Raw genomic sequence first — 6,077 nt, forward strand, 5'->3', positions numbered from 1 at the left:
GCGCTTTGCAAGGCCAGCTGTAATTATTCTAGTGACTAGGGATTATTTTATAGTACCTTGAACATTTCACAATAAATAAAAATGCCAATCAATAACTCTTATGCAACGTAACTGTTCTGATGTGGAAAGTGGTATTTTCTCTTTTCTCCTTTTGTAACAATAGGCATGGAAGGTGACCACTAGGCAAAACTCTTCTTTGGGGGGAACCCAGGAGCAGTCAAGGTGCTCTTGAAGTTAACAGGTACTGCAGTCTGGCTCCTTTTTTTCCAGATCTGCTTCCCTGGGGTATTTAAAGAATGTCTGCTGCCTTTCATGCCTTCTTTTTCCATTCCGATCAGCTGTGCTGGCATTGTTGGGTTAAAGAAAGGGGCACTAAACTAGATGTCTCCCTTCATTTCGTCAACAGAAACTTCCAATTACATAACCACCTACACCCAATTAAAGAACGGTGTTCAAGCGGTAGGTTGTAAAGATGTCACCAAGGAGAAAAGCTGACCTGCTGAACCTTTGTAACTAGCAATTTTGCAGTTTACATTAGATCTCAGTCTGAGCTGGTAGGTAATTTACTTAAAATTAACCCGTACACAACCATATATGATCTGGAAATCACAAAAGATGCAATAGCTGTAAAACCCCCCCTGCTTCGCACAGGACTGCATTTTGTGCATCATACATGCACACACACAAATCACACAAGCTGTAAAGGCTCGCTCTCAGCGGCAGGATAGCGGCTGCCTGCACAGACAAATTAATGCTGCCTTGTTTTCTCCCCAGGGACACTCTCATGAATTATTTTCATCTGCCCACTCTCACCAGAGCCACTGGGATTCGGGATGCACCGGGGACTCCTCAGCACTCACAGTCCAACTCCATTCCCAGCTAATGAAGCAGAGCAGTTACTTTTTAGTGACTGTGTTTTCCCATTAAAAAAAAAAAAAAACAAACAAAAACACTTTCCTTACACCATGCATTGCCCAATGCTAAAGAGATCTAGATTTGTGGCTGTGTTCCTAATTTAAGTAAGAACTGAGTATTCCTTTGTTATTGCAGTATATTCACTCTGTCCGCAGAAAATAATCTGTCACCCTTACGCAATTCACTCGCCGTGAGCCAACACCACACTGTATTGAAGCTGGGGATTCAGGTGTGTAAACTCTTACTTGCATCATACGGGCCAAAGAACCTGTACTGGGTGACAAGCTGCAGACTGCACCGAATGCCAGGCAGGATCCCTGTGGGAATCCACCCCAGGCATGTCCTAAGGAGGCCATGTTCTGCATTGCCTGGTCTTCTGAAAGTGAGGGGCTTAGCTGTTGGAAAGTTTACAGTCTCGTGGGCAAAAACAGATGCAAAAGCTGCAGACTGCAGACCAAGCCTTTTAGGCCGCTTTTTCTTCACGGGTTGGTTACATTGCTTCTGATGGGAGGAACACGTGAGTGCTTACATTTTGTCAAACCAATATGGTAGCATAAGACCTACACATGGCAGTTTATGGTTCACAGAAGGTAAAGCAAATGCATTTTATTTGGGCTTGTAGTCAAACTTTTAGCATCTTAGATCACATTCTGCAGATGATACTCACAGTATCCGAAGACAGATCCTCAGCGAATGTAATACGCACCTCCCCGGCAGTCACTGGAGCAGTGCAGCTGTGTAAGATCTGTGCTTACTCCAGAACAGTCGCAGCCTAACAGGTCTTGATGGCCACCGGAAGCGGAGACTCTGATACATAAGAAAAAAGTATTACTGCAATCACTTTAAACTTCTTACATTTTCCTTCTCAGCTGAGCCCTTTGCTTTCAAGTCTGTGACAGCAATAGAGTAAAAATCTGCGCTCCAAAGAACACCTCTTGTTGCCAAAACACTGCACTGCAAATTAAATTTGCTTCACATTAATGAAAGTGATTCTTTGTACTAGTGACTGGTTTATCATTAGCTTATAATTGTGTGAATTAGAAATAACATCTCTGACCCTCTCTTACCTTCAGCTCAATGCCATCATTTCAATCAGTATAAAAGCTCTAGATATAAGCATAGCTGTACTCAGGAGCAGTCTGCACACACGTGGGGAACAAAGCAGGATCAAGAACAGAGGAAACTGTCAAAACTCTACAGTTTAGCAATCAGTAAAAATTCCATATGATGCACCTCTTTATACAGCCGCTATAATAGAAGCTAAAGACAGTGGTTAAAAAGAAAAAAACAAACCACAACAAAACTACCTGGCCTAAGGCTTCTCTATCACTTATCTTAAACCCAATTTTCTATACTCATTTCTTCGCATAGCACAAGGAAGAGTCCTCCACATGTGGCAAAACAATGTGTTGAGTGGGCAATAACTGATGTAATTGCATTATGTTTCAAGAGGACAAGAGCTTGCAATGGACACCCTTCCCGTCCACCTACCAGATAACATTATCAGGAAACCACATGCAAGAGAAATGAGTTATAAGTAGCAATAACTGCCAGTGCCTGCCTTACAATGCTGCTTAGGTAACAGCAAAGAAGTACAAGAGCTGTGGGCATTTTTTTTTTTTGTACCTGCTGTAGTGAAAGCTACCATTTAGAAAATAATTGCTGGTTTAAAAAAAAAGTTTAAAAAATATCCACAAACCACAAAACCCCCAAACAACAACAGTAATGTATATACTTCAAATTTTTCTATACACAAAACTGAGCAAGTGAGTAAAAGCACCACTCTGATAAAGATTCATGCTAAAGCTTCTTATACAAGTTACACTTGTTTTTCTCTCTCTCTCTCTCTAATTTTTGGTAAACTTACCTTCTTTCTGGTGTAAAGTTTTAGACAGCCATTTACTGAAGTATCTTCTATAGCCATAACTGGTATTACACACCTCCTCCCATCACATCTGCAGCAATGTGTTTGCTAAACGGTAAGTAGCAGCAGCAATCAAAAGCGTTAATACGGTAAACTATTCGGATCAAAAACATTCTGATCTGATTACTGCTCGAGTCAGAAGCTACAGTGATTAGCTAACTGAACTTACATTTTAATAAGAAACATTTTTTCCCAGCATAAAAATTCCTGGCTTCAGATATTTTTAGCTGTAAATGTCTTATCTGAAGCTGTTAGTGTTCGCCAATGTTCATTCAAGAACACTGAAAACACAATGTAGGGCAATTCTTGTATGCTTAGATGGAAGAAAATGAAAGTCAGTCCTACTGCATGAGTCCAAACAGACAGTCCATAGCTCTGGACTGGAAAAACCACCACAAGCACTTGCAAGGAATATCTGCAGCGTAGTTTGGAGGGAGCCAGAAGATCTGCAGCATTACGAAGTCAGTCGCCATTTTCTCAAATATAGTAAGGGTTGAGATAGTGAGAGCAAAACCCTACTCTAATCTCTAAAGCTTCTATATTTGATAGCTCAGGAAGGCACTAGATGGACCCCACATTAAGGTTCCTTCATATCAAAGACGTGCTGGGTTAGAAAATGCAACTACATAAAAAACCTGGGGATGCTTGATGGCATAGCTAAGCCATCTTCAGAATCCCTTTTGATGCAGGTCAGCTTTGACCAGGAGTAACAGCCAGCTATGTATATTGTCAGCAAAGCTTCAGGAGGAAAGACAGCAAACAGTCCTTTGAGATTCTAGTTGCTGACAGTACACCTGATTTGTGAAAAGCAAAAGGGGATTAAAAATACCATTAACGCCAACCCGTAAATCTTACAAAAAGTTTGAGAAGAGGCCAGTGTTAAGAAATACTTCAAATTCCTCATGTGCAGTCTATATACTCAATCTCACATTTGGACTGCAGAGGTCACAGCAAGCTGTCATAAAAATTAACTTGCAAAACATCAAAGCACAGGAAGTATTTCAAGAATGGAATAAACACGCAGATGAGTCTAACAGGTGGAAGGTGTCCCTGCCCACGGCAGGGGGGTTGGAATTAGATGAACTTTAAGGTCCCTTCCATCCCAAACCATTCTATAATTCTATGATGAGATGGGCAGTCATAAGGATGTTCAGAGCTCTGACTCCTCACCTTCATGTAGAAGTCTTTAGCATCACAAGCAGAAAGATGCAGCAAAGAGGAAAAATATGCCCATTTTTAAACTAGCTAAGAACTAGGTACTCTTTAGCCACTTCATTTTATAGTGACTAGCACAAACAGATCCTATTCTCAGAAGCCACATTCACAGAATGCGTGGTGCTTAGTGAATGGTGCATATCCAGTCATGTCCCATAGATTCCTGTGCCGCACTTACCTCTTCTTCCAGTCTTTTGCTGCCAGAAGATGGTCCCACAGTTCATAATGTACATGTTTATGGAGCATGAACGCCCTCAGAGCCTGTGAGAGAGTGCTGAAATCTAAAAGCATCTATCATGTGGCAAGAGCTGCATTTCCTGTTCATTTATAGGTCTGAAGTGTAGTATCAGTACAGCTACCAGTCAGCTGAATGGGTAAAAAAGAAATCATACATTGTAATATTTTAACTGTCTCTGAATACACAATTCGTCACATCCCAGCAACAGTATCTACAAAAGACAAAATAAATGCCACACTCAGGTCAGGCCTTCTGGTTCAGTGTCCTGTCTTTGATACTGGACAGCAGCAGATACGTAAAAAAAAAAAAAGCATGCAAGAAACTCAATGGTTGTTAAAAATCTGCCTCCTGAGGGAAGTATCTCTGTTGTTTATGCCATCAGCACAAGGGTTTGTACCACTATGAACGAGGGTTAGCTTCCCCTCCTCCCCCATTTCTTCTACATGTTCCTTCTCTCCAACTCTCCCCTTTATTTCCCTTCTCTTCTCAAGGCCTCTGCATCCTCCCAGGGAGTAGAGATAACCAAAATGTCTCATCATGTCTGCTGTCAGCAGATGTAAAAGAAAAGGCCAGGCTGAAGGGGTGCCATACCCTTGTGTGTAGCACAGCCCTTCTAGCAGGATTATCCTGTACTGAGTCAGCCTGGCTGAGGCTTTACCGTTTAGCTTCCAATACTGCCCTACAAGGAACAGGAGCTAGCCAGGGGAAAGCTGCAGCTCTGAAGGGCTAGGGCCCAGACCTATGGACACAGAACTTTTTTCTGACTGTTTCTAGAGGAACAAACAAAAAGCTAGCACTGAGGACTGCTGGGAATGCAGTTCTCATGGCTGTGTGAGCTACTGTCACATGCACAGCTTGTACACATTTCTCCAAGCAAAGTTTATATTTAGGGAACACAAAAACAACTCTCTGCTAGAAATGTATATGAGATGACATTTTATTATTATGCACAATTTGTATCATTCACAGCTTACTGGTCTGTAGTCCTAGAATGTAGTAGACATGTACAGAAGCAAACTTAAATGACTTTTCATTGACAGCGAAAATAAATCACATTTTAATGTTAAATCACACTATTCATTGCATCTCAGTAGACAGAAGGTACAGAATAAACAGTAATTCTCCCATAGTGAGAGCTCAAGGGTCTTCCACCCACATTTCCTGACTTAAATCTAAAGTGCCTGCCTCTAAGCCAAAGTCAAAAACCCACAGACAAAGCAACAACACAAAAAAGACCCAGGCAGGAAGGAAAGGTGAGAAAAAAGTACACAGCTGAAACAGCCACAGGTTTCAGACTTCCACAGATGTTGCTCTTTTTTATTCTTTTTTTTTTTTTTTTTTAAACTCAGCAGCCTTTGAAAAGAAATAAATAGCATCACCAACAACTGTGTAGTTTTATATTTCAAGTCATGCATTAACTCCTACTTAAAAAAGTGGAAAGAAAATGAACAGAACTGAAATTTACTTAGATATAGTTACTTAGTATTCCATGACTCTCCTGGATTACTCACAGATTCAACATTTCAGTCTTTAAACCTATTTATTTCAATGATTTTTCTTGGTAGAGGCGTAATCAAATAATCAGAGAAGAACAGTAAAGACAATTGAGTAGCTAACAATAGTGTTTCAGTCTGCATGTATTAACAACCCTGCTTTTGCATATTTTTACCACAGCTTTGTTGGTTTGGGGTTTTTTATGGCAAAACAATAGAAAGTCTAGTTGTTTCACAGAAGGTTCATGAGGGAATAATGCCACAGTCTTAAAGTACATACTTATGTGAGGTT

Source organism: Rissa tridactyla, chromosome 3, assembly GCF_028500815.1.
Source record: "Rissa tridactyla isolate bRisTri1 chromosome 3, bRisTri1.patW.cur.20221130, whole genome shotgun sequence".
Taxonomy (NCBI): domain Eukaryota; kingdom Metazoa; phylum Chordata; class Aves; order Charadriiformes; family Laridae; genus Rissa; species Rissa tridactyla.